At 44.5% G+C, this 25640-nt stretch overlaps 1 protein-coding gene across 3 annotated transcripts in view; it reads left to right on the forward strand.

The window, feature by feature from the left end:
* The first annotated feature begins 14165 nt into the window (after positions 1–14165).
* LOC101800696 (phospholipid-transporting ATPase ID) overlaps positions 14166–25640 on the forward strand; it is a 78152-nt gene continuing 66677 nt past the window's right edge. The window contains exon 1 of one of the 3 annotated variants that reach the window (XM_005019425.6): positions 14166–14306. The gene's annotated coding sequence lies outside the window, so the exon portion shown is untranslated. Of the gene's footprint in view, positions 14307–24553; positions 24868–25107; positions 25366–25640 lie in introns of those variants that run through there. The other 2 variants (XM_005019424.6, XM_005019423.4) reach the window with 2 other exon arrangements.

Raw genomic sequence — 25640 nt, forward strand, 5'->3', positions numbered from 1 at the left:
GACTGTGCTTACCCTCAGGCTTTTTGCTGAATCTGTGGGAACTGCAGTTTGATTTCAGACCAAGAGTCCGTCTCACGCAAATTGTGCCTCCAAGAGTGGTTACAAGCAGTTACAAGGCCAGGGAAGAGTAAGAACAGGGTAAACCAACAATGCACTTTAAGGTGCTGGCAGTGTTTAGCTTGGGATGTTTCTGAGCCTGTGACTTCTCTTTAGTAAGTCCTAAGCTTATCCTTTTCCTGTTCCCATCTTTTAAGTCCCGAAAAGGAGTTCCATGGATTTACAAGTTGCTTTGTGAAGACCTAATGGCTCCAACTAATTTAATCTGATGCCCGCTATTCTTTTGTCCAAAAAGATGCTTCAGTGTTGGTCCTACCCACCCACACTGGGGCTACCATACTGTAAATGTATCACACCCCACCCCATAGTCATTGCTGTTCAGAGGCTGCAGTGTCCCAGTTTATTCAGCTATCCCAAACCTCTGATAATCCTTCTTTGAATCTTTTTCCATTAACATGGGCCATTTCTGAGCTGTGAGGATCAGGAACACGAGGACCAGAGCAGCATCCAGCATTCAAGATGCAGACCAGGTGCTCCAGAAGGAAGCCTCTTGAAGGTAGCAGTTTGTTCCTAGTCTTAGGCGCTATAAAGTCAGTAGTCCAAAAAAGCCTCCAGGCTGCCAGCAGAGGATTTTGGCAGGCTCTGGGAGGAGCAGGGAGCAGACACGCAGCCAGACACCCCAGATGACAGGGACATATTTCGTAGGAACCTGAATGGAAAGCTCAAGAGGTGGCTGCAATTTGGTAAGTCAGAGCTAGCACAAACCTGAGAGAAAGGAGCCACCCTGCAGAGTTTCAGCGGATGGCAGAGAACTATTAAAAATCTTTTTATTCCCAGCCATTATTTGAAAAGATGAGATCATTTTCCATGAATAGAAGGAAAGCACGCCTGGCTTTTGGATTAACAGACTTTTTGATCTTCAGGAAACTGCCTTGTAAAGCTGTGACCAACTCAGGACTGTGACACACCGTCGTAAAAATAGTGGGAGGTGTAACACAGAAGGACTCAAAGGGGTTGGTGCATGCCTGTGACACATGATGGGGATAGAATGGCCTTACAGGAAAGGACATTGTGTTTCGGGGTGAGTGATGTGAGAGTGGAGACCTAAGGGCAGAGGTGGGGAAGGCATTTTATCAGTCTTCCTGGAAGAGATTTGCAAGTTGATGGATGAAGGCGGAGAGGTGGGAGGCGAGGGGGAGGCTCTGGGGAGAGACTAGGACGTACCAAGTATACTGTGGGCATTTCAGGGACAGCATTCAATTTTCCAGTTTCTGGGTAGCAGCAAGGAGGGAAGAGGCAACGTAGTAGCACTGGAGGAAGTCCAGACTCTGGTTCCATACAAGTAAGACCTGTGAACGTGTTCAGTGCAGCTAATGAGGCTGGTGGTAGTCCCTAGCACTTGGCTGAACATACACTGGGGGCCTGAGCCCTCCCTGGTGGTTGTGGCATAACCCCACAACGTCCTTTTCCAAACCAGGAATGGGGACAAGGATTCAGCTATGTCTGGAGGATTCTTCAGAACCTCAGTTCTCCAATATCTGGAAATCTTCACAGTTGCTGTCTCAGTGATTTATGGCCAACCCAGAAATACTTGTTCTTGCACCACGGTGTGGTTTAGTGTAAGGTTTTTTTTCCTAGCTCCCGATGCTTTGATAGCATAGCTTTTGTCCAGTTTAGCAGAGATGGCAAAGTTTCTGCTCATAAGGAGTGCTCTGCATTTTGCAGTCATCTGTGCATAGATGCATCTGCTCTGATATGCAGCCTTTCTAAGCATCACTTTTTTTCCCTAGCTTTAAAACAACTCATTATGCCTCCCTGATTTTATAGGCTTCTCACATTGCTCAGCCTGTTTCCTTTATGTCACCTATGAATTCATTCACCAACTCCAGCTTCTCTGCAGGCAGGTCCCAAGACATTTCAGAGTCAATGAAGCCAGCTTACAGAAATGCACACCTTTGGCAGGTTAGCGCTAGGAAATCATTTATCAGAGAAAAGGTCAAGTCAGACCTGCACATTCTGCTTTTGTCAAACCCACGTTGCCTTTTTTCTCTTTTCCCATCTTGCCTTTTTTTTTATTCTTTCCTTCAAGACTTTTCCTAAAGCACTGCACATTTGTTCAGATCAGCTTGAGAAGCTGGAATTCACTGGGGCTGATTCCCCATTAAGAAGCATTATACATTTTGTGTGTTATCCTCCCATGCAGAACTTCCACCTTCACTGATGAAGTGACCCTGGCGGCTGTCAGACCTCCAGTTCCACATTTCGGTGTTCTCAGAAGATTCTCCTGGAAATGATGCATCCCGAGGAACTGGAGGTGCTTAAGCCTGTTTGAGTTTTGGCTACCATAACGCAGTGTCTTCTATTTCCTAGCTCTGTCTCAGGCAGTTTCTTTCGGATGGGCAGTCCCTCCGAGGCGAAGTTCTTCTTTTGTGGGATTTTTTCTCATCTGACTGTTCTTGACCTTGCCCTTCCTGAAAAAGAGCATGTGACAGAAGGGGCTACAGGGTTCACTTGCAGCCTGTTCCTCAGCCAACCAAGACCATGGAACAGGCCTTTAGGCTCAGAAGAGGAACAGGAACATCCACACTGCTCCCCCTTGGACCAGAACAACGCAGGAATCCTCCGCCAACCCTGAAATCTCAAGGAACCATGATGAAGCTACAAGACAGAGCCACAACACCACAACCACTTTAGCAAGTTCCTCACTCCTAAACGCGTCCAAGTCAGATACAAGCAGTGCCTAATCCCAGGCCGTGGTGTCAGTCTGACCTGGGGAAGTCCATGCCATCCATCCTGCCTGTCACCGAGCAAAGGCGAGGTCGTGAGACTCTGGAGATGGTTCCTCAGCACCCTTCGTGCATTGCAGAACACACTGAATGAAAAGGAAAAAACAGAGCACTTTTGCATCCGGAAGGAAGAGTGATTGTTTCTGGCAGCCTACAGATGACAAGCAGAAGTCTGGAAGCACAGCATTATTTATTTTAGTACAAAACAACACAATGTGATAATTAATGTAAACATATTGACATTTCGAGGACTACCAGATAAGATTCAGAATGCTCGGAGATCGAAGATTTTATCTGGAGATGCTCATCGCACCCCCAAGCACTCGGGGTGATAGCAGCCCCAGCCTGCAGTGCTCATTGCAAACTGTCAAAGACTTCTTCCAGCCCAGTAATGATTTCCCTGTGAGACCACAGCTCCAGCTTCAATTTTGGCTATGAAAAAGTACATAGCACCTCTTCCTTCCTCTGTTATCTTAATCGCTGTGCCTCAAAGAGCCATCATATTATCTCTGCTCCCTTGGCAAGGTTAGCTTGGGTGGAATTTAACCAGTTCTTACTGATCTCTAATCGATTTTAAATACCTGTGTGGTGTTGTGTTTTGTTTTGTTTTCCTTTTTTTTTTTTTTTCCCAGAAATTAAAACCCTTATTTTTCCCTGCATTTATGGTTTAAATAACTATTCTGTGGGCTCATAGTGCTTCTGTGAGTTGCTCTTTTTAGCGTTTTCACTGCTTATTGGAAGCAAACCCAGAATAACACCTCCTTTTATCATCATCGTGATTTTGTGGTGACAAAAATCTGTCAGCTGTCGCATCTGGTAATGTAATTATTAATAGCAGCTGTTCACCAATCGCTGAGCTACTGGTCTTCTGTAATGACAACTGTCAGCCAAAAAGATTTCCAACTATTGGCTCTAATTCAGATAAGTGAGAATATCAACCCTGTGCACCAACCTAAGGGGACGTACATTTGAATAAATTTTTTAAACAAAGCAGCAGTCGCAGTGCCCACTGTGCATCCTTCTTTTTCCTGAGATACTCTTTCCTAAGACCCATTTTGCTATCCTGTGGTGTTCATCAAGCCTACCAAAGTAAGCCTTTTCTGTCTGCGTCTTCAGAAGCAGAAATTTATTTGCTAAGATTTACGTCCCTCCTCATCACAGCTAGAGACTCGCAGAGGCGTATCACAGTGCAAGAGGTGATGAAGTCGGAAAGCTGCCTTTAATTTAAGTTGCTGCTAAACATGGTCAGTTTATCCTGCTCTCAAGCACGGCAGTTTGTCAGGCTGCAGAGCCTTATTTGGAATTATTTTTATGTGCCTGCCTGGAGTCAAGCCTAGGTCAGGTCATCTGTTTCATCAGAGGAGGAAGTTTCAGAGGATGACCATCATGGATGCAATAAACACACACAATGGTGACCGAGGTTTTTTCAAGGCTTGGCAGCAACAGCAGCATATTCCCTGGTGGCGCGGGGGGGGGGAGCAAGTTTGAAGAAAGAAACTGTTTCAGGAACATTAGGTTTTTAAACCTAAAACAATATTAAACTTTTTTTTTTAACCTAAAAAAAAAAAAACAAAAAAAAACACTATTTTTTTAGCCTCTTTTCACCCCCTTTGGAAGAAGCAAAATGTTCATCTGCAGAAGCCTGAGACCACAGTCGGTGCTACATGTTAAACTACTGTACAGCAGCCATAGAAGCTACTCTATGTGCTTCCTCCAAACTACTTTTTTTTTTTTTTTTTCTTTTTCTTTTTTTCTGTCTCTTTTTAAGCTGACCATAACACTGCATGAGCAATCCCTGTGTGTTTTTCTGCAGGGGGAGCTTGTAGTTCAATGTAGAAACTGGAATGAGGAAAAACAGCTGGAGAACGTCTGGTTCATTTAGCTAGAGGCCAGATTAACAAAACCCTTGCCATTACTCCCTGAATGAACTAAGTACAAAGGCTTCAGTCACCTGGTTAGTGCTGCATCCTATGAAATTAATTTTCCAAAAATGACAAGTTTAGTAGGAAAAGAAAGTAAAAGCTCTTTTGGGGGAAATTTTGATTTACAGATCTGTAGGACATTGACTTCAACAGTTGTTTTTTTGTTTCTTTTTCTTTTCTTCTCTGGGAGCAGTCCTGAAAAATTAGAAATATAAGAAATCTTTCATACCCCCAGGATGGTGTAGCAAGCCTTTTCCACTCATAAGCTTGGGTGTTAAACCCCATTTCAATGTTTCTGTGATGTCATGTCAGCAGAAACACCGATTTCCGTGCTCGTAAGCCATGCTTCCCAAAAGTCTCCTGATAATTGTCATTATGGCACTCAGTGACCACCCCTTCCTCTTAGTCCATTTCCAGCCTTTCCACAATAAAAAAGACACCTCAATAGGCAACAAACCACCCTTAAATTCTTTAGATGTAGTGATGCCAGCAAATGCCCTTTTTAACTAAAAATAACATCAAAAAAGATGAAGGCTGAGGAACCTTGGGTGGGAAGAATCTTTTTTCTTCTCTGTCCTTGAAAAGTCACTTACTGTTTTTCTCTTGCATTTCGTAACTTACCACTGCTTGTCTGGGCAGTCAAGGTGAGCTGTGCCTCTGTCCATGTTGAATCGCCTGTCTGGGGCCATGCCCAAACCAGCGTAGCTCTCATCTGTTCTGTAAAAAAACACCGTTCTCCCAATACAATGAGCTTCGGTATACTAAGTGTTAATGCCATAGCCAATTTTGTACACACTGTAGGTTTCATCTGAGTCATGCAATTTGGTTTCAAAAGATTGACAGAAAAACATGAATCAGCGGAAAGCATCACGAGCATCTGTTTAAAAAGCAATCCTCTCAAGCAATGAAATGCCATCTACTTCAGTGGCAGAGAAGTCCTTTGTCTCTCTCTTTTCAACCCCACCATCTGCCCTGCTCGCTACAGACTGTTATGGATTTTCCTGTAATGACTGCAATATGCTTAACATCCATAGCATTAGAGCCCGGGAAGAGCCAGGAGGTTGGTCATTTGGTTTCACCTACTGCATTGCACGGGCCATCTAATCACCCAGTAAACTTTATTCTGGGTTCAACAGCTTTGGAGAGGTCTTTTGCCTCCCCCAAAGAAATATGCCTCTTCTTTCTGGTGAAATGCTAAGAAATGGAGATCAACCCTTATTTTTTTTGCTCTATTGGTTAAAAGTCTGGACATTTTCAGCTTTCTGATGTCAGCTTGGTGGGTTTGAGGTTTCCAGCCCCTGGTTCTTACGTAAATGCAGAGTAATGACAGGAGGTCCAGTGGTCACAGCAGAAGAAGTTGAGAGATTTGACGGGGTTGTCTAGCTCTAGATTTACCAGAAAAATATTAGTTGCTGCAATGAACCCACATGGACCCAGACAGTCATCCTGGAATTGGGTCCAAAACCAAAGAAGGAAGCAATGCCAAATTCACAAACTGTCACCAATTCCCGTGCTTCCTTGTTTCAGGAGTCCTCTGGAAGGACCTCTCCATCCCACTGAACAGCTGCTTAGAGATAAGCTAAACCAGAATGTATCTGTCTCCTTCTCCCACCTTTCCTGTGAAACACCAGAGATGGATTAACAATAGTTCACCCTCCATGGGCTGTGGGTAGCACAAAGTCTCCCTTTTAAATGTCTGTTCGCTACAGCTTTCTCAAACACACAAGGTTATTCTTTTTCCTGAAACAGCCTTGCCTGTTGGAGTCTCAATCAATCCTGTTACCTGTTTGTTGTAAGTAATGGGCCAGCCCTCTGAGGACAGAGATGTTTTCATCTCTTAAAGATTTGGGACCTTAACACATTCTCTTTTATACCCAGCTAGTTCCTCATATCATCTAATTGGAGTATAGCTTTGTAGAATATGGATCCTATAAATATATTTCCCCCTACTAAAAATAGTACCCCTGAATCTTCAGGGATTTCTTTCCCTATTACTGACATAGTAAATAATGAAGAAAATGCATTATCTAGTTCTAGGACAACAGCAAAAAAAAGTTCACCTCTGCAGCAGAAACAATGCTGGAGGACTTGTGTAGCATTTTTGGTGAACTTGCTTACCCAGAATACAGGGTCTGCTTCTGCAGCCCCCTCATGCTTTTCATGGGAGTGAAGCAACTCCGTAATGGACTGTTTTTGCAGAACTGAATGTTGTAAAATTCTGACATTAAGTATTTAGTGAGGACAAAATTTTCTTGTCAAACAGCGTGGGAGCAATCCTCCTTTTATCTGCTTTGCAGCAGCACGAGCAGATTTCCCACGTGCTTGCTATACCAACACGGCTGGGTTCTGGTCTGCGTGTGGGACCTGAGCCAGGAGAAATGCGTTCTTCGCCACTTGTGTAAGTGCTTACCTCTGTTACGGGCCCTACTTTGGGTAGGGTGTGATCCTGTGCAATCGGCTGCTGTGCAGAAACATGGGGATGAGATCCTACAAGCGTAACTCTGCTGGCCCAGAGCCACCCCAGCCAACCACAGGGCTCTCCGTGCCAGGTTAATCGTATTATTTTTGTTAGGAGCTGGGTCTGGCACAGCTACTGCTCAAATACAGCACAAAGAGTTCTTTATAGAGGCCTTGGAACAAAGGCTCGTGAGACATGACAGAAATCAGGAGAAATGATCATCTGGGAAAAAAGCCTCTGGTCCCTTTTCAGCTCGAGGACAACTGGCAGGTGAGCTGCAGAGCCGTACCAGTCAGATATTATCCGTGCTGAATGCTGTTTCCTATTAGGTTCCAAGCTAAATGTCCTTTACAGAGAAGGTTTTAATGGAAAATATCTGAAACTGGATGGTAGAGCCTTACTGTATATAGCAGGTTATTGTTAAAACAACATTAATGTTGGAAAATGGCCTGGACCGGTTAATTTTCATGCTATGGGGCAAGCTGACTTTCCTGCCTCTTCAGGAAAGCAGCGGTGGTGTGGGCTGTGCAGGCACAGCACGTATCCCCGTGTTGACTGTGAGACATTAAATCAACCACTCAGACTGAGGGCATAACTGGAAGCACAGCTCTGTCCACGTGGCAGTTCGTCTGTCCCTGGGTGCACGGTGGCACGCACGGAGGGCTCCATCCTCCTCCCATTGCCCAGACCATGCCTTGGTCTAAGTGCACACCTGGAGAATCCACACAGAGAAACAACATTTAGTCACGTTTCCTCCCAGTAGGAGTCACAGCATGACACCCGGTGGGGAGAGATTATGTATTAGGCAAGACCCAGCAGGGCAGGGATGGGAGCGCAGCTGTGGTTTGTGCTGGAGATTTGGAAACGCTCCCAAGTGTCCAGTTTTGGTGTCACCTTTGTGAGCTGGACACGGCAGTTCAATGTGGATGGTGTGTGTGAGGGAAATACAAACTCTCAAAATATCGTGTATGGCCACGGGCTGGTGACAGCAAGCAAAGTCCCCCACTTAAATCAGGGTGGGCACAAACAGTCCCCTGCGCCACAGCTGCCTGCTCCTGCTGCAGGGGGGCTGCAGGTGGGGCTGGGACAGGAGGAGGCTGCTGCTCTGGCTTGTCTTTGGTGCTGCAAAGAAAACCAAAGCCTTTTCTTAGTGTATTTCCCTCCCTGGATATGGTTCAGAGAAGTTCAGCGTGGGGCCTGTCCTGAGAAACATCGCAGGTGCCACGGCTGACAGCGTCCAGAGGCAGCGGAGAGGGAAATGGAGCGGTACAGGGAAAACAGCTCCCTTCTTTCCTTTGAAGTGATGCAGTGCTAAAGCCAGCCCTCTTGGAAAGCGAAGCGACTCTCTGGGTTGTGAATTCACACGCGCCGAGGCTCCTTCAGAAATCATTTCCAACTTCTGTTAGCGGAGAGTTGCAGGAGATCAAAGCCTTAGGTAAGTAGGGCACCTATTAAGTCGAGTCTTTATCTTTTATTGAGAGGAGATGGGAGAGAGCAGGAAGCTTGATTTTGCAAAGCTAAACCAAAGGTTTATTTTGGTAGCTAGGGGCTATCACAGGAGTCTTCACAGTGGCTTTGAATTTGCATCTTTCAACAGTGTCCCCAGCGTGCAAGGAACATACTCAGGAACACCAAAAACCTGTAGGGAAATGAGGAAACAATGCTAACAAAACATTCTTTTTTTTTTTTTTTTTAATTTTTTTTTTTTTTTAAACTCATTCTCCTGTGTGTTTAAACTGCCCTTGGGTGTGTCATTGTTAAAATTATTCCTCCTTTTCTTATTTGTCAGATGCCTCTTTTTAAAAACCTAAATATTGTTGCTGAGGAGAACAGAGGGTTTCAGGTGTGTTTGTGACATTGGCTTCACTCAGTGTCCCCAAAGAAGAGGAAAAACAATTCAGCTGCTCAGAAAAACACAGGAATGTGTGAAAAATCCCAGAAAAACATAATTCCTGCTTAATTTGCCCTCCCCAAACCTCTTCCAGAATCTTGGCAGCCTCAGTACAAAGGCCCCTGTAGTGTCACTGGCAGTAACCAAGAAACTCGCAGCATCCAGTAGGTTTATGGAAGTCCTTTGCCCAAATTTCTCCTCTGCTAGCATGGATGTCGCTGTATGTGAGCCTTTCCTCATCAGCAAAACCCCTTCAAGGTGGAGCTGACCCCTTGAGAGTGAGGGAATAGGCTCTGTGCACCTCTTACCCTGCCTGTGCAGCCTCCGTGCTCTCACATTCCTACATCCCCAGCATTATGCCAGAGCTGCACATTTTGGGAGATAAGAATTCTCATCACTTATGCACTATGCTGCTTTTAATTAACCCTATTATAATTAATGTGATATTCGAGTATTTTTTAACAATTTAAAGCTCTAATTCAGGATGGGCAATGCTAGACAGAAGTCAGCGATCACATGTAATAATGCTTTAAATGTTTCCAGTCGTGGTAGTGCCCATTTATTAAACTTTAATGCACATTTTGTGGTCTTTTACTTGCTTGCACAAAGCTAGGTGCCTGGGGTGAAAGTCCAATTTACTATACTGTTGTAAGCTCAAAGTCCAGCAACGTTAGTGATGTTAAGTATCGATCGTGTTAATGATGGCAATTTCAGTCACAGGAAAAGTGAAGGTGAACATGATCATAAAGCTTGCACAAGCCTTGGCACACCTCTAACGACATGACCTGAGGTTCAACCCTATTGAGAACAGGGCTTTTTTTTTTTTTTTTTTTTTTTTCCTGTTACTATTCCTTAGCTGATACTTTATAAAGATGTCTCTCTTGCCTTTTAATGTTCTTTTCTTGTAACGTTCTCTACTTTTACTGCTAATAGGATAGTTCAGAGCACTGGAAGGTTTCTCTGTGAGTCCTTAGCCATGATCGAAACTTCCAATTTCTCCAGAAGGCTCAGGAATTATCACTTTGAAGGTCTCGTCATTAGTATTCTAACAAACTGCTGGGAAACTGAGATTTTTCGCAGCAGCCAAAGGGAAGTAGGCGCATAAATCTTCCTGAAATTCACTGGAAGGTGACAACCACACTATTGCAAAAGTGAAAATGGAAACTATGGTCAGAAGCTCTCACGACAGCAGTGGGCTGTAATGATTACATGGACGTGTGCTTCTTTTAGACTCAGATTGTGACACTTTCTTTAATTGCATGTCTTATTCTCATTTTTGATCGTGGTGCAAGCACCAGGGAGTCTGTTTGTGCAACAAACATCTGACACATGCCTTAGAACAAATCAAGCTGGAATTAACAATGCCGGAGAGGCCTGCCTGAATCCTAATCAGGAACAATAGCTGCATTTCTACAGAGCTCTCCCTCCCTGGGGTCTTGTGCTACTCCTTCATATGTTTTGGAGTGAAGGGCTGTTTATAGCCTCATTAGAGAGTGTTTAGCATTAAATGTCAGGAAGCATCTGCTGGCACATTTCTTTGTAGGAGACTTTTAAATTCTGCGAGTGAGTTTGGGTAGCTGTCTTGAATATACATGGGAGCTCCCTCCAGAGACTTGGATCATGTCTTTGAAGACAAGTTAAAGCTGCCTTGTTGCAAATACACTTCACAAAACTGGGTTCTCAGTAAACAGTCAAGCTGAATATTCAACAGCAAAAGTTCCCATCTTCCCCCATTTCTGTAACATCCACCCTCTGGCCCATATCTTAGGCACCCATGGGTGACTTTTTAGCTGATATTATTGCCATGTGGCTTCACACGTGGCCTTTGCATGCTTCCAAGAGACACAGGCTGCAGCCGCAAAACTGACTAAGAAGTTGACCTCACCTAGACCCTTGTATCACAGTTCACTATCCCAGGGGTTGTGCCAACACAAGTCTTTGTGCGACCAAGTTTTGAACTCAGCTGCTGAAAAGCTCTGTTGTCACAGTTTGTATTGTGCTGACATTGTCTTAATGCCTGCGGCAGGGAGGCAGATAAGGAAAGCAACCTGATTGAAAATGCAAACATGCACTTTTTTTTTTTTCTTCTCTAAATCAGCTCCCAGTCTGAGGATGGGGAGCTTTTGGAGGTGGTTTTCATGTCAAAGGCAATGTCTCATGAAACTGCGCTAGTGGTTTGTGGCATAACCACATTGTAAGCAGGGAGATTTGTACCCAACAGCTCTGAACTAAGGCGTCCTTAACTCAGTGCCCATTTCTCTTCACACACAACTGGTCCATGTTCTTAGACATTCAGTTATGTATTACTGACAAACTGCATTGTCTTTGTGGCCTGCATGTCAGGCCCTAGAGAATGAAGTAGGGCTGGCCCGTGACCAAAATATTGGGTGAAATCACACAGCCGATGGATGCGTCTGTGTTTTAGGACCAGTCATCAGTTAGAGTGGTTTTGTCCTTCTTGCTTGGATCTGCAGGAGCACCAAACCTTGTTTTCTTCTGCTTCATCCAGCAGTGCTATGCTGAACTTTCTCATTCCGGGAAGGTTGGTGCCCCCGCTGCTGGAACCGCCGTGAGAAATCGCTAGAGGTCCGTCCTTTGCCACATCCCTTTCCCAGCACACTACAGCCATAGGAGGAAGCCACAACATAGCAAGAGGCTTCTAAAGCAGAACTTCAGCATGGAGAAACACTTTCAGTAGGTCTCTACAAACAGACTGTGCTCGCAAAGGACAAGGGAGCTGGGTTAGTAATCTCACCTATGGTCCAGAACCTGGAGACAGGCGGAAGATGGGGAGCGCTCCCTGTGATGTTGTATTTTGTGAAGGGAAAAAAAAAAAAAAAACAACTTTTGGAAGCATTCCTCTGCAAGAAAGCTTTGGGGAAGAGTGAGGGAGGTTAAGGGAAGAGCAAATTGTGTATGCACTTCTTGCAAAATGATTTTCCATTAGGCAGCAGCACGTCTTTCTTTCCCCCTGAAATATTGCATCATTCTTAAGCAGTAGCTCTTAAACTCCAAACAAAAGGAGTTCTCATGCAGTGAAAGCTTTAATCTCAAGCTGTACTTTTAGTTCTAAATTATTAGCCATTGTTAATTTGAAGTTATTTTTACTTTAGTGACCAAAACAGCACAGACAGGAAAGAATTGTAATTTTGCGTAGCCTCCAACACCGATTGCGAACACTGTGTAAAAGCCTTCCTACCAGCATGCAGACTCAGAGCCACACTGCTTGGTGGCAAAATGCTAGCAGGAGAGAATGGCATGTTAATATTGATATTAACTGAATCCTGCAGTGTTGAGGCATCTCTCTCTCTCTCTCTCTCTTTTTTTTTTTCTCCTTTAGAAGCCATTTTTCTGTTTTAAAAATAGTGTGATGTACCAGTGCTAGAACCTGAAAGTGAGCGGAAAAAAACTTATTCACTTCTACCTCCCAGAGAAGGTGAAGAGTCCCTTTTTTAAAAAATTTAGAAGGTTAAAAAGGTTTTTACCAGGAGTTTGGGATATCATGCTCTTTTTTGGGGATATTATGCTCTTTTTACCTCTGAGAGGATTAACACTTCTCATGCACTGAGATGTCATGGATGTGTTTCTAAACGCCTCATAGTCCTTGATGCCTCATACTTGATCTCTTGAGGAAGTAAAGAATTATTATTCCCTTTTATGAATAAGAAAATAGAAGTTCAAGCAGTAACAAGTGACTTGCCCAGAATCTGTCACAGGTGTGAGGATAGATTTGAGCCTCATTTCATTGTTTGCTCAGTTTGCTATCCTTCCTTCTTTCAATGCTTGCATGAACCTGTTAGTCATAACCATGGCCCATTATCTGCTGGGAGAATGTTAAATAAAGCAGTAAGCTTTCACTGCCATGTTTGTAATCCTATCTGCTGCACTGAAAACCAAAGAATTTAGTTTGAAAAAAGCTACAAAGAGTAGTGGTACAGACAAGTCTCTTCATTAGCAGGGAACAAAGCACGTATAAAAAAATCCCAGCGTAACAGACAAGATGGTTAAGGAGATACGAAGTACCTTTTAAAAAAGTTATCTATGTCAATAATTTAGCATGTTGCAAGGTACATCGACAATTATTATTATTATTTTTAATTTATTTAAACCTGACACTAATTCTGAATTTTTCAGACAGAAAATGTCATCGACCTTAAAAGTGGGTAGAAAAACAGCCTACAGGAGCAAATCAAAGCTTGTGAGTTAGCACTGGGGGGGGTTGTATTGCAGGAAATTGCAGGAAAATCTGCAGTGCTGGTGCGGTTTGATAAATGTAACTTAATTTTTTATTATCTTTTTTTAAATCTTAAATGCCCATATTATGCCCTATCCCATTTGTGTTTAAGTGATTTTTTTTTTTAGTTTAACTCCGTCTCTTCTCTACTTCTTACAGAATTATTTGTTGCCTTTTTTTTTTTTTTTTTAAAGAATAAATAGGGCACTGAAGTAAATAATTGTGTGTCAGAAGTTGAACCTCTGTGTTTTGTTAGCATAAGCATGGCAGCCAGAAGCCTGCATCAGGATCCTGTCATACTTGGAGCCATAAACCCCCCAAATAATTGATTATGCCACTGAAGTTGCATACATTTTGTAAGTCCTTATGGGAGGTAGTGAAACATCTAGCCTTTGAGAAAAAACGTGTTTTATGTTTGAAATACTCAACCTGTGAAAAGAAAATAAGTCTGCTGGCTGCAGAAAAGTTGAGAACAATGTCTTGTTTGCATGTCTGGCTACTGCTTTGGCTGCAGCAATGGGCACAAGCAGGGTTTTATGGTCCCATTACTCTCGGATGAAATACAGAGTCCTGCCTATGGTATAAACCTTTTTTAATACCTGATGTCATACCCAAGTCCAAGGATCAATTGCTTTTTATTTACTCAGTGCAACGCAGTGCCATGTTCCACCCACGGCTTCGGGAACTTTGCCTTTTCTCTTGCAGCCGTTCCCGAGCACACGAAGCACACCGAGACATCCTGTAACTCCTGGATCACATTCAGCCTGTCCCTGCGCGGGTTTACCTCCAGATCCTGGAAAGCGTGGTGCTCCCTAGCGAGCTTCGCAGCTCCGCTGGAGAGAAGCCTGGCATGCTCTGCTGAATAATCCTCTAGGGATTTTTGCGTGGTGCTGAAAACAATCCTTCTGTCTGCCTTGGCAAACAGCTACAGATAGAAAAGACGACACAGAACAGCCAGGTAGGCCAATTTCTTGTTCTGGAAGAGAAGTAAAGCCTTGAATAGGTGTCTGGATTTCAGGTATTTTTGCTGTGTGTTTGTTTTTGTTTTGTTTTGTTTTTTCTTCTTTTGCATACTGGATTTTTCTGTGTCTGTAAATGCTGGTTCTGGAGGAGAACAGGTCGTGTGTCTAAGTTTTCTTTATGTAGTGCCAGTTTTACAGGGTGAACGACACACAAAAGTAGAAGGATCTGGGACCACGGAAGTGAGGTTTTAAGAAAGCTTTCCAACAATGGAGGCAAAGTTCATGCTCATTTTGCTGGCTTTGGGTCTAGGCCCCTCTTCTGCCTCCCTGAAGGGAGATCCAGACCTCTTCTCTGTGTGCCCACACCTAAAATGTGCTCGGTGTTGTCCTTGCTGATGGCAACTGCATCCTAGTTTAACAGCGAAGGCATGAAAAATGGGAACATCTTGCCTCCATCCGGAAAGGTTTTGCATCGTAACTGGCTCCAGAGAAGACGTGCTCTAGCTCATACTGGGAGATGAGTCAATTAATGAGTGTTGTTTGCTGGCCTGTTGTGCAGTAAGTGATAAATGGTCTCCTGCCTTTAAAACTGGAGGGTGGAAGCCTAGAAGGCCAACTGGTGGACGCCCAAAGACTATGAATGTGAAGAACTGGTTAGATGAAACACATCCAAAGTTTCTTCTGAACTACAGAGAAAAATGGCCACTTCTCCCTCAGAATCCTGTCTTACCTGACATAGGATATCTTCTGCTTTTCCCTCATATCTAACGATATCTATCTGGTTTGACTTTTAGCCCGGCAGTAAGACACTCTAGCCATGTATTTTCACCACACAGCATTACTTGTCTCTCTTTCTGCTTGTGAATACATGACAATTTGGATATCCTGACACAAGCAAAAGTCCAACAGAAGCCTGCATGAGATTTGCTAAAGGAGTTCGCAAGGTAGAGGACTCTTTATGCTAAAATTAGCTTGCTGCACTAACCTTTGTGTAAATCTCTGCAAATTATAATGTATTTCAAAAACAGAATTAAAAGGAAAGGTTAAAGCCATACTATCAGTGTGTCGTGGTTTAACCCGGCCGGCAGCTAAACACCACGCAGCCGTTCGCTCACCCTCCCCCCTCCCTCTGTGGGATGGGGGAGAGAAATGGAAAGTGAAGCCCGTGAGTTGAGATAAAGACCCCAGATGGGATGGAATACCCCTTGGGCTAGTTTGGGTCACCTGTCCTGGGTCTGTCCCCTCCCAGCTCTTACTGCACCCCCAGCCTGCCCGTTGGCAGGACAGAGCAAGAAACAGAGATGTCCTTGGCTTGGTATAAGCACTGCTCTGCAACAATTAAAGCATTGGGGTGTTATCAGCACTCTTCTCATCCTAAGCCAAACCATAGCATTCTACCAGCTACTAGGAAGAAAATTAACTCTGTTCTAACTGAAACCAGGACACAGTGATAGAGGCACTCTTTATATCTTAGTTACTAAGCTGCAAACCATCAGAGCGAAATATCCTGTGGTTCACGTTTCAGGAGAAGCTGTTCACTTCCTTTTGAGTGAATGCCCTGTTTTTCTTAGTGATAAAAGCTCTCTGTGGCTTTCTCTTTAGCCAAATGTGTGACTTGCTGCACTTTAGCTTTGGTTCTAGTTGTTAGGATGTTCACAACCTACATGCATTTTAGCATTACTGAAAGTCACTGTTCTGGGCTTAAGCAAAAAAGTTACTGAAAGGAAAGGTGATGGTGAAAAGCCACCTGAGTCCCCAGGACTTGTTACCGTTTTAAGGCTGGAAAGCTCAAAGAGGTGAGTTCTGCTCTACAGTCTGTAGCTACTGGATGGATGTATTTAACTATATTTTTAGATATGAAAATGAATCTTCCATCTCAAAAGTTGAATTGTGCAGTTTTCCAGTGTTTCTAAAGCTGTGTCCCAAGCAGGATCATTGTTAGGAGGAAATGCAAGGAGATCATGGTCTTTGCTTTTCCTTGTATGGTGAACAGCAGTGCGAGAGTCTTCCACCAAGGCTGGGAAACACAACGGTGAATCCAAGGTCAGGACTGGGCACATGCCCCATGGACAAGGCCAATAACTACAACCTGCAGATGAACAAGGCTCCTTTTCACTTTCCCTGACACAACCCAGGGGCCTCTGTGCCCTGCTCTCATCCGTAGGTAATTCAGCGTTATGCTTTCATCCATTGCTTCCTTCCTGCTCCATTGTTCGTTATCCTGAGTTTACTGGGACTGGGAGCTACTACAGGTTGTGGTTTCAGTGACCACCTGGATTACCCACTAGTTAAACATCGAGACCTTCACTTTCTTTTCCCTGCCTTTTGATAAGAGTTGTTATTTTGTGCAATTTATACTGCTGTTGTTGCAAGGAATGTTGCCAACACTTTCTCCACTGGCCATTTCACCTCTTGAACAAATAAGATTTAGTTTACTTTTCCATCTTAAATCTGTACTGGTGGCTTTATAACAGTACAAAAGATACAGATACAGCCACGAGGGGAGTGAGAACAATGATTTTGCTTAACTTATGGTTTGTTTCAACAGACTGCTGTGTTGCATCCTGATTAGGATTGCTCTCCCTGCTATTATCTTCTAGACCCTTCTGTCAGTGGTGCGGTGCCCTTGTGGACGTGGAGGCACTCTCTGTTTCTGAGTGTTTCACCCCAAAGTCTCCAGCCCCCCACCAGGGTGGGATGGCTGACGTGCTTCCTACTTCCCACGTCTCCTGAAGGCTTCTCCCCCATAACAAAATTATCCAGGCAGGCGTGCATCTCCTCATGAGTAGTTGTAACTTCTAGAAACTGTCATACAGACAGAAATTGATGATGATTTATGTTTATCTGCAAGGCTGTAAGCCATGGCTACCCTGATTAACACCTTAAGTTGTATCCTCTTACGTTTGCTACCTTGCCTTCACAGCTCTCTTTGCTTAGCCCTGAAGTGGTTGGGAAGTTGGACTTGGCCTTTTTAGGTCCCTTCCAACTATCCTATCCTATCCTATCCTATCCTACCCTATCCTACCCTATCCTATTTGACTTGACTCTCCCTTCCCTAAATGCCTTTTTTTTTTTCCCCTTCAAATGCTTGTAAGAGGCCCTAGGGAGTCCCCTCCTTGTTTCAGTAACAAACAGAAGACTAGAAACAAGAATCAAAGATGGACAAACCTGATCGTAGTTGTAGGACACCTGTAAGATGAGCTGCAGACTGACACCAGCCTCCAAGAAACCATTCATTCAAATCCTTCCACCACGAATGAACGGTAAATGCTGGAAGCAGCCTGTGGATTCTGAAATGCAGCAGCAGCAACCACAACTATCAAGGGGTCAGTAGACACCACACAGATCCAGTGCAGAATATCTTTCTTCTGTGCCTGCTTTCCAGCCTTTGAACACTGAGGTCTGTCGTGGAACAGTTCTGAGCAAGAGATGCATTGTGTAAATACTTTAGACATAAAACTTCTGAAACTGTATATAATATATAATTGGGATCAATCCTACAACACCATTCCAGATGTCGATTAATGAAGTGATACACAGAATATTCCTTGGTCTATTTAAATTTCATGCCTCCCTGGCATGGTTGCCTCACATCACACACATTTTCGGCAGTCTTAAGGTATAGACATCCTACCCACTCCTTTGCCACATAACAGAGAGGTTTCCCAGCTGCAGCTGGCGGCCAGACACTACTTTTGACTCTGCCTGTTTGACAGAGATCATCATTCTTTGGAGCCTTTCTGGTTAGCCCTTACTGTAAAGCTGTGCTACAACATGGCTGGTCAGGCTAATGTGTATTATGTGTATTGCTTCTTTTTTGGTTTACAAAGTTTCTTTTTTTTTTTTTTTTTTTTTTTTTTTAGTGTAACTCTTTTCCCAGATATGATCCAAAAATTTGTTTGGGAAACTGCCTTTGTCTGGCCTCCCAGTGTTTTATGCTACATTTCCTCCCATGGCCAAAATAGCAGACTGACTGTAGGAGAAAATTTATGTCATTGCCTTTCTGGCCAGACACTCCCTGATCAGCAGATGACATCCAAAGAAACACTCAGACCTTTGTCTGAGCTATTTGCATCTCTGTACCACTCTCTCCTCCAAAGCTAATCCAATCTTGCTATTTCTAAGAGAAATTACAACCCGCACTTACCCACACAGGGCATTAATTCTGTTCTGATTACACCATTGTTGCAAAGGTCTTTAGGGATTACATGTGTTTTCTAGCACTTTGCTTCATGCCAGGGAACTTGTCCAGATATCACCAGTCCTTAGAAGATGCTTCTTCATTCAAGCCTTGCAATAGCAGCTGCTGAACCAGCCTCAGCAGTGTGCCAGGGGTACCAGTACCCTTACCTGGAGCTGGGCAATAGCCAGGGAATCATGGAGCTCAGCCCTTGGGATCTGCCATGTCCTGCATGGATGAGGAGTGCTTTGTTGCTTACCAGAAATCAAGGCTGTGAGGAAGTTAAAAAACAACAACAACAAAAACCTCTGAATTGGAAATAATGGAGCATGGCACAAAAGAGGCTAAAATAACAAAACACACCCTGAAGATTGTGCATAGGAGTACTACTTCTCATCAGCTGCACTGAGCTAAACACAGCTTTCACCTCTTTTATTTTAAGTTGGGATGTCCTGTTGAGGCAATCTGAAGATTATCCCTCTCCTTGGGGAGAGGAGGCACAGAGCAAAGCCTGAGCTTTTCTTTCTGTGTCACACCAAGCCAGAGGACTGTGTGTTTTATTTTTATTTTTTTTTATTTGTGTGTGTGTTTAATTTTGGGCTTGTTTTTATTGTTGTTTATTTCTATGTTAAGAAAACTCCTTTTATTTCCCCTGACTACACATTCATTACTGCTGATACCTTACTTAATTCCCTTTCGTCTCTCTGAGTCTTTGATTAAGTTTTCTGCTGTGTGCCTTCATTAGCACATTCTTAGCTCCAGGCTGCATGTCTTTTGCCTTCCAGAGATATACTTGCACAGCCTTGATCACTATCAGAAACAGCAAATGCCCCTCTTCTTATGGGGTCCACAACTAGTTTTATTCTGTGAGCAGTATGTGAAAACCAAACGTGGAGTGAAAAATCATAACCCTGGGAATAGGGGGTTTAATTTAAATACCTGCCTCTCTTAATAATAAATACCTCTCTTAAATACCTCCCTTCTCCATATACCCCCTTTAATATAAAGGTCTTCTGTCATGCTGCATCACACCCCAACAGGAGCAATGGACACAACTAACCTTAAGCAAGAGCTGTAAGCCCAGCACCTGTGGGTGTGCACTCTAGTCCCTGATTTTTTTTTTTGCTGTGTTGACCCCATCCAGGATTTTGTAAATTGCTGCAGAGTTTTGGGGAGAATAACTTAACTCTGCAATCACACCCTGAAGGCCCTGCGCACCCACCAGATTCTTCCTCTCTTTCATATGGCTGCAGAGGGATTTATGTGCATAACTTCCATTCAAGTTAGCGGGAATTCGCTGCTTAAACACAGAGGTGAGAATAATGCAGGCCTTTGTTCTCAGCCGTCGGAGTGCCGAGGAACATGTGTTTCTATTAAACACCTGGAGAGCACAGAAGGGAAGAATATAACATGAAACAAGCTGCACCGAATAAAAGCAAAGGCTGCCGGTGCCAGGCCCTGGCATGCCTGTGCTGTGGCCATGCTGGCACAGCCGTGGTTGTGCGCTGCTTATTTACTGCAAAGGTGGTGCTGCTTTTGAAGATCAAGCTGTTGATAAAAATACCATGCAGTTTCTTTGGGGAAATCTCCAGGGAAATCAATATGGCCAGTTATTTATTTATTTATTTATTTCTATTTATGCCAGGGTAATAAATGAGAGCAGCCATTTTAGATCTTTGGGTAATTAGCTAAAATTTGATGTTTCGGAGGGGAGCCAATTCTTGTTTAATAAGTTTTTTTGTTTGTTTGTTTTTCTGATGCTGTCCTGACCACAAGGGAGAGGTTTCCTTGTTCTTCTCAGAACTCACAGAACTTGAGATAGGACAGGACAAGAAGTCACTCGGTCTCAGTTTTTAGTGCTAGCATAACAAAGATGTAATGTAGAAAATAATAATATAAAATATATAAAAGATCGTTGATGCTAGGGAGAATTTCATGCCAGGCAGCAGGTTGCCTCAGTGTTGTTCTTGGCAGGATGTGTGTGATTGTAACCTGGAAAAGAGACAGTACAGCTGTACGTACACATGGCACATTTAATTGGGAACTATTGATAGAGCTTATGAACATAATGAATGCGACATGGTATTTAAAGGAATCCTCCTGCAGTGCCACCTGAGTTTTCCATGTGAAGGATGACTGAGTGTCAGAGAAAAGCATAAAGCTAACCTTGAGGGGTTAAGCAAATACTCCCAGGCCCCTGGGTGATGCTGGAGGGCATGCAGGAGCTATCTGTCCCCTGAGGATCCTGTAACCTCCCATCTCCTTCACGCACACTTAGTACAGAAACCTAGTAGCTCATGGGAAGACTCCAAAATACCCAGGCCTTTTGCTCGCCCTGCATGGGTTGGATTCCCTCTGTGTGATCAAGCACAGGGTCCCACCGGGGGGTATCCTAATTCCTCAGTGGTATGAGCTGTGGATTTTTTTTTGATGTATCTGAGGATCGTGCATGTGACAGTCTTTGAAGTGCCACCAGATAAAGCATGTGTGTTTGTGGCAGCTACTGCCTTGCAAATAACAGCGGGAGGTCTTGTGTAATACCCGTGTTACAAAGGGCACTTTAATCTGAGGCTCTAACAGGCTGGGCTGTTGCTTTGCCCTCAGCTATTGATTTTTCTATTCACGTAGGCATGATTAGCTTTTAACAAGACCTCCCAATCTCCCCCCTCCTCCCCCTTCCCTCGGGATTCCACTTAGTTCACTGAAGGTGATTAGGAAATACGTGCTAAAAGCAGGGTGGACACATCTGGGGCTGCTGCTAATTAATCCCCGTGCTCTCCCCGTGCAATTGGGCATGTGCTGTGTCACCAGCAAATAGACACATATTTATAGCCCAAGAACACAGTCCCGTGCCAGGTGTATCTCCATCAGGTCCTATTAATTTCAGTGTGCCTCAAATCCCTTAACAGGATCACTGCAGGTGTTGCAGGTCCCTGCAAGACTTCCACCCTTGCAACAGCCCCTTCCCAACCAGGGCAATGAAACTGTTGGCCAGGGGGAGTTTGTAAGTGCAAGATACCAAATCTGGTAGGAACTGGACTTCAGAGACGGGTTGATTTTGGGCCTCATTCCCTGCAGAACTGAATGCAAATTTTATCTCCTCCTCAGTGTAACATGAACAACTGAACCATATAAACACTCTCCGACCAAAAGTTTTTCACCTCTGCTCTGCCTTCTTTGGGCTGTGAAAAGGAAGAAAGAAAGAGACTATTTTAATTTCAGTTTTAAAAAGTCAAGAAGGGATCATGTTAGCTGGTGTTAGTGCCAGGAAGATGAGATCAACAGTCATCAGAGCAAGCTGCTGCTTTCCTTTCATATGCAAGAGGCTCCACCTTTGTGGATTTCTCATGAATTTCCCCAGAGGATCATTTTTTAAAGGCTAAGAGTACTGGGACAGGGGTTTGATGGCGAAAGGGAATTTCTATCCACGCACCCTTCTTTCCGTGCTGCAGGTAAGCGGCCCTCCACTGCATCCTGATCAGTACAAGTCATGTTATTCTGCACACACCCACTGAAACTATTTTCTGACCTTTTCCATTGGGCATGTACCTTACAGCACCCAAGTGCTGGAATAATCAGTGGGGTATGGGAATATTGCTGCATGAACCTGCCGTGCTGAGGCCGTACCATAGCCTTCAGACCCAAGGAGCTGTGTGTATGCATAGGAATCCAGAGCATCCCTTCAAGCAGAGATATGCTAAGTTTCTACCAGTTTATCAGAACATTATCGGTTCTTTGGCAGAGCAGTTAAATGAGTGTGGCATGAGAGACACCAGCAACAGTGGAACAGGTCAAGCTTCACACCTTGCAGTTTGGGCAAGACTGGAGTTACAAGGCAGTAACAGAAAAAAAAAAATCTTTCTAACTCAACAGGCATGTTTGAGTCCAGTGTTTTCCAGTTAAGGTCAACTGTTCTCTCAGCTTTGCTTTTTGGTGGAACATAGGATCTGGCCCAGAAGGAGGCATCCCTTAGATGCCAATAAGTCCTCAGTTTTGCACCTTGATTGTAGCTGAAATCCAGCACAGGCTGAATGACTGGAAATATTTCTCCCTGCTGTGGTGCTGAAATAAGTTCTTCATGGCATGAACGTAAATCCATCCTGCTCTATGCCAGCCACCCATGACTAGTGGGTAGCTTGGAAAGTGGAGGACTCAAAGATGAAGACCTATGGTGTGCAGCCGCTTGCTCTCCTTTACTGGAAAGGCAGCAGAATGAACTCCTTCACACACCAGTGATCACAGCAAACTTGCTGCTGCCTTGCTATAGCTGGCCAGCTGAACTTCTGCCCAAACCACACTGACTGCAGTGGGAGCTCAAACACCTGGGGTACGTGTACGTAGGCACTGAAATCCAGACAACTTACTTTTCAGGCTGCATCCTTCCGTGATGGGTTCAGAAATTGGCAAAGGAGGAAGTGATGTGGTTGTTGGGAAGATGTTTCCCAGGGACCAAAGTGTAGGGCTAGACAAGAGATCTCAGAGATGGGTCAGTACAGAGTAACTCCTGTTTTTCTGAGTGCTTCTGCATGTGCTGAGCTTGCCTTACACGAGTAGTCCCACTGAAGCACATGGGGATCATACAGCAGGGGGGAAAAAGTCATTGCCTCTGTGAATGAAATGGATTTCAGTGCCATGAAAAGTCACAAAGAACAAAACATCCTACCTAATTTTTAGCTATTTTGAAGTCTAAACAACAAGCCTCAAGGCCAGCAGGTTTTATGGTTGAGTCTACCCTCATGTTAAAGGAAGGAGATGAACTTATCTCTAGTAAGGAAGCAATGACTGTGGCCAAGGTCAATGTGGTAACACACTCATATAAAGAGAGCAGCAAAGAAAGTGGTAGTAGTGGGGAACTCAGCTAACGTCTTAAAATGAAGAAAGAAAGAAAGAAAAAAAAAAAAAAAAAAAACAAGTTCTGAAGCTAAGAAGGAATAAAACTGCAGAACGGAGCAAGAACAAGGGGTTCTCCAAATATATAGGAGAGCCAAATTAATCCAAATCCTTGTTCTTTTGACTGCAGGGAAAAAAAAAAAGAAAAAAAAAAAGAAGATACTTGTGGCTGTTGCTGTTGAAATGGGTTGTGGGTGGTGAGAACGTGAGAAATGGCTAGTGGTGCAGGGGAAATTCCTTTTTGAGTTAGATGATTTTCGATTCAAAATCATCTGTCCTGAGTCTGGAGGAGATCAGTCCTGTACACTGTGTCCCACATTGGCTGTTTATGTAGATCCATTTATTTATTTATTTATTAGGAATTTGAATAAATATTGTCTAAAATAGGTGTAACTTGAAAGAATAACATTGGAGTCAATGCCAGAGTATCTGGCATAACCCCCAGTGCAGAGGGGTACATGCTCTTGCTTTTCCTTCAGAAATTGCTAATTCTGCTCCTTGCGCCTTTGCACTCATCCTTCTGTGTCCCCTGGAGCACTGCTGGTACAGCATCCTGGGTCTTACAAAGCTTTCTGTCATGGCAGGACTTCAGAAAATTTCACCTTCCAGAAAATACTTTTTGCCAAACCTTTGCCTCTCAAGTTACTATAATTAATGGGCTGATCGATGCATTCAAGTATCTGCGGGTAGCCTTGAAATTAATTCTAGCATCAATCCATCTAACATCAATCCAGTGGGAAAACACAGTAGATGAAGGAAAAAAAAATGGAGAGAGAAATACAAATAGAAATCTTCCAAGTTAAACTTTCTCTTGCTGTCTGCAGTGAACTGGCATGTTTCTGGCAGACGCTACTGTTGACACATCTTAGGGTGATCGCAGAATAATTACAGTCCACGGGTGTAGGGAAGCAGGAAGATGGATTAACGTCGCCGTTGGCCTGGTTTGGGTCTCTGCAGTAAACCTGGTTGGTTCTGGCATCTATGGGGGCACTCTCTTGTGAGCGGCCCTATAACTGGGGGAAAAACATTGATGTTTTTCATGCTGGGAGGGGAACAAGCAGGAATATCGGGAGGCTGCTGAGGGCGAGGAGGGTCCCCAGGCAGCGATGAGGCCATGCGCATGTCCCAGTGGCCACGGGGAGGTCACACTGCCAGGGATGAGCAAACCCTGGTGTTTCAGCGCCAAGGCGATCCTCTGACGGGCTGAAGGAAGCCCTGTGGTTGAGTTATGCAATCGTGCTTTATGAGGCTTTCTCCCTGCAGAGTTTTTGCTGCTCACAACTGTTGGAAAGTGGACGAGGTGGAGCCTTGGGATCGGCTTGTAGGGCAGTTTCCCTGGGTGTAAGGAACCCCGACAGGCTTCGGCGTTACGGAGAGGGGCTGCTGCTGGGAGATGGATCCCTTACCAAGCTCATCCTTTTTTAAGGCAATTTGATACGCCGGACCCTTTTACCCTCATGGTTTGAAGGTTTCTGCGCCAACAGGAGGTAGGTGAGGAGACCAGCGCTCATCTCCAGGGTCACGCAGGGTGCCCCATCCCTCCGTGCTCCTGCTGCCGTGGTCTTTCACAGCACGTTGTGCTGGGCATTTTATTTTTAAGGGCGCCGCTACACTCTCCCTATCTACAGGAAACAGAATTTAAAAAAAAAAAAAAAAAAAAAAAAAAAAAAAGGAAGGATTTGGCAAGGCGCCAAGCCCAGTGACTGAAGTAAGAAGTAGGGAACTTAGAGTAAGTTTTAGTTACCGGGACTTTGCATGGCAGAGCGGGTCTGCTCCAGGTCCTGCGGGCTGGGAGGTGAGCCCACGATGCCCGGCAGCGTCTGGAAGTTTTTTCTTGCTTAGAGGAACGTCCTCGCCGCCACTATGAGCCGAGCTGCTGGTCCCGGGAGGGGACAGAGCTGCATGTGAATGAGACCAGAGGAGCGTGTGCGAGTGCTATGGAGGGCAGCAACTTTGTTGGTGTGACTTTTTGCAAGCCTTCAAGGGTAAGGTCGAGCGCTCCCCTTCGCCTCGCCCCATCCCTCTGCCAGCTTTCGGGGGCAGAAAAACTTGCGCTTTTTGCCAACCGCGGAGCTTAATCGGAGAGCTTTGGGCTGAGGTTTTTCACCCAGGCGATCGAGATCGGGGTGGAGCGAGCGGAGCCGTGCGGGGAAGTTGCTTTGTTCGGGAGGCTGCGGGGGGCGAGGGGCTGCCGCTGCCCCCAGCCCCTCCGCCCGGCTCCCAGCGTAACCCGAGCGCTGCGCCCAGCGGGCCAGAAAGC

Source organism: Anas platyrhynchos, chromosome Z (assembly GCF_047663525.1).
Source record: "Anas platyrhynchos isolate ZD024472 breed Pekin duck chromosome Z, IASCAAS_PekinDuck_T2T, whole genome shotgun sequence".
Lineage (NCBI taxonomy): Eukaryota > Metazoa > Chordata > Aves > Anseriformes > Anatidae > Anas > Anas platyrhynchos.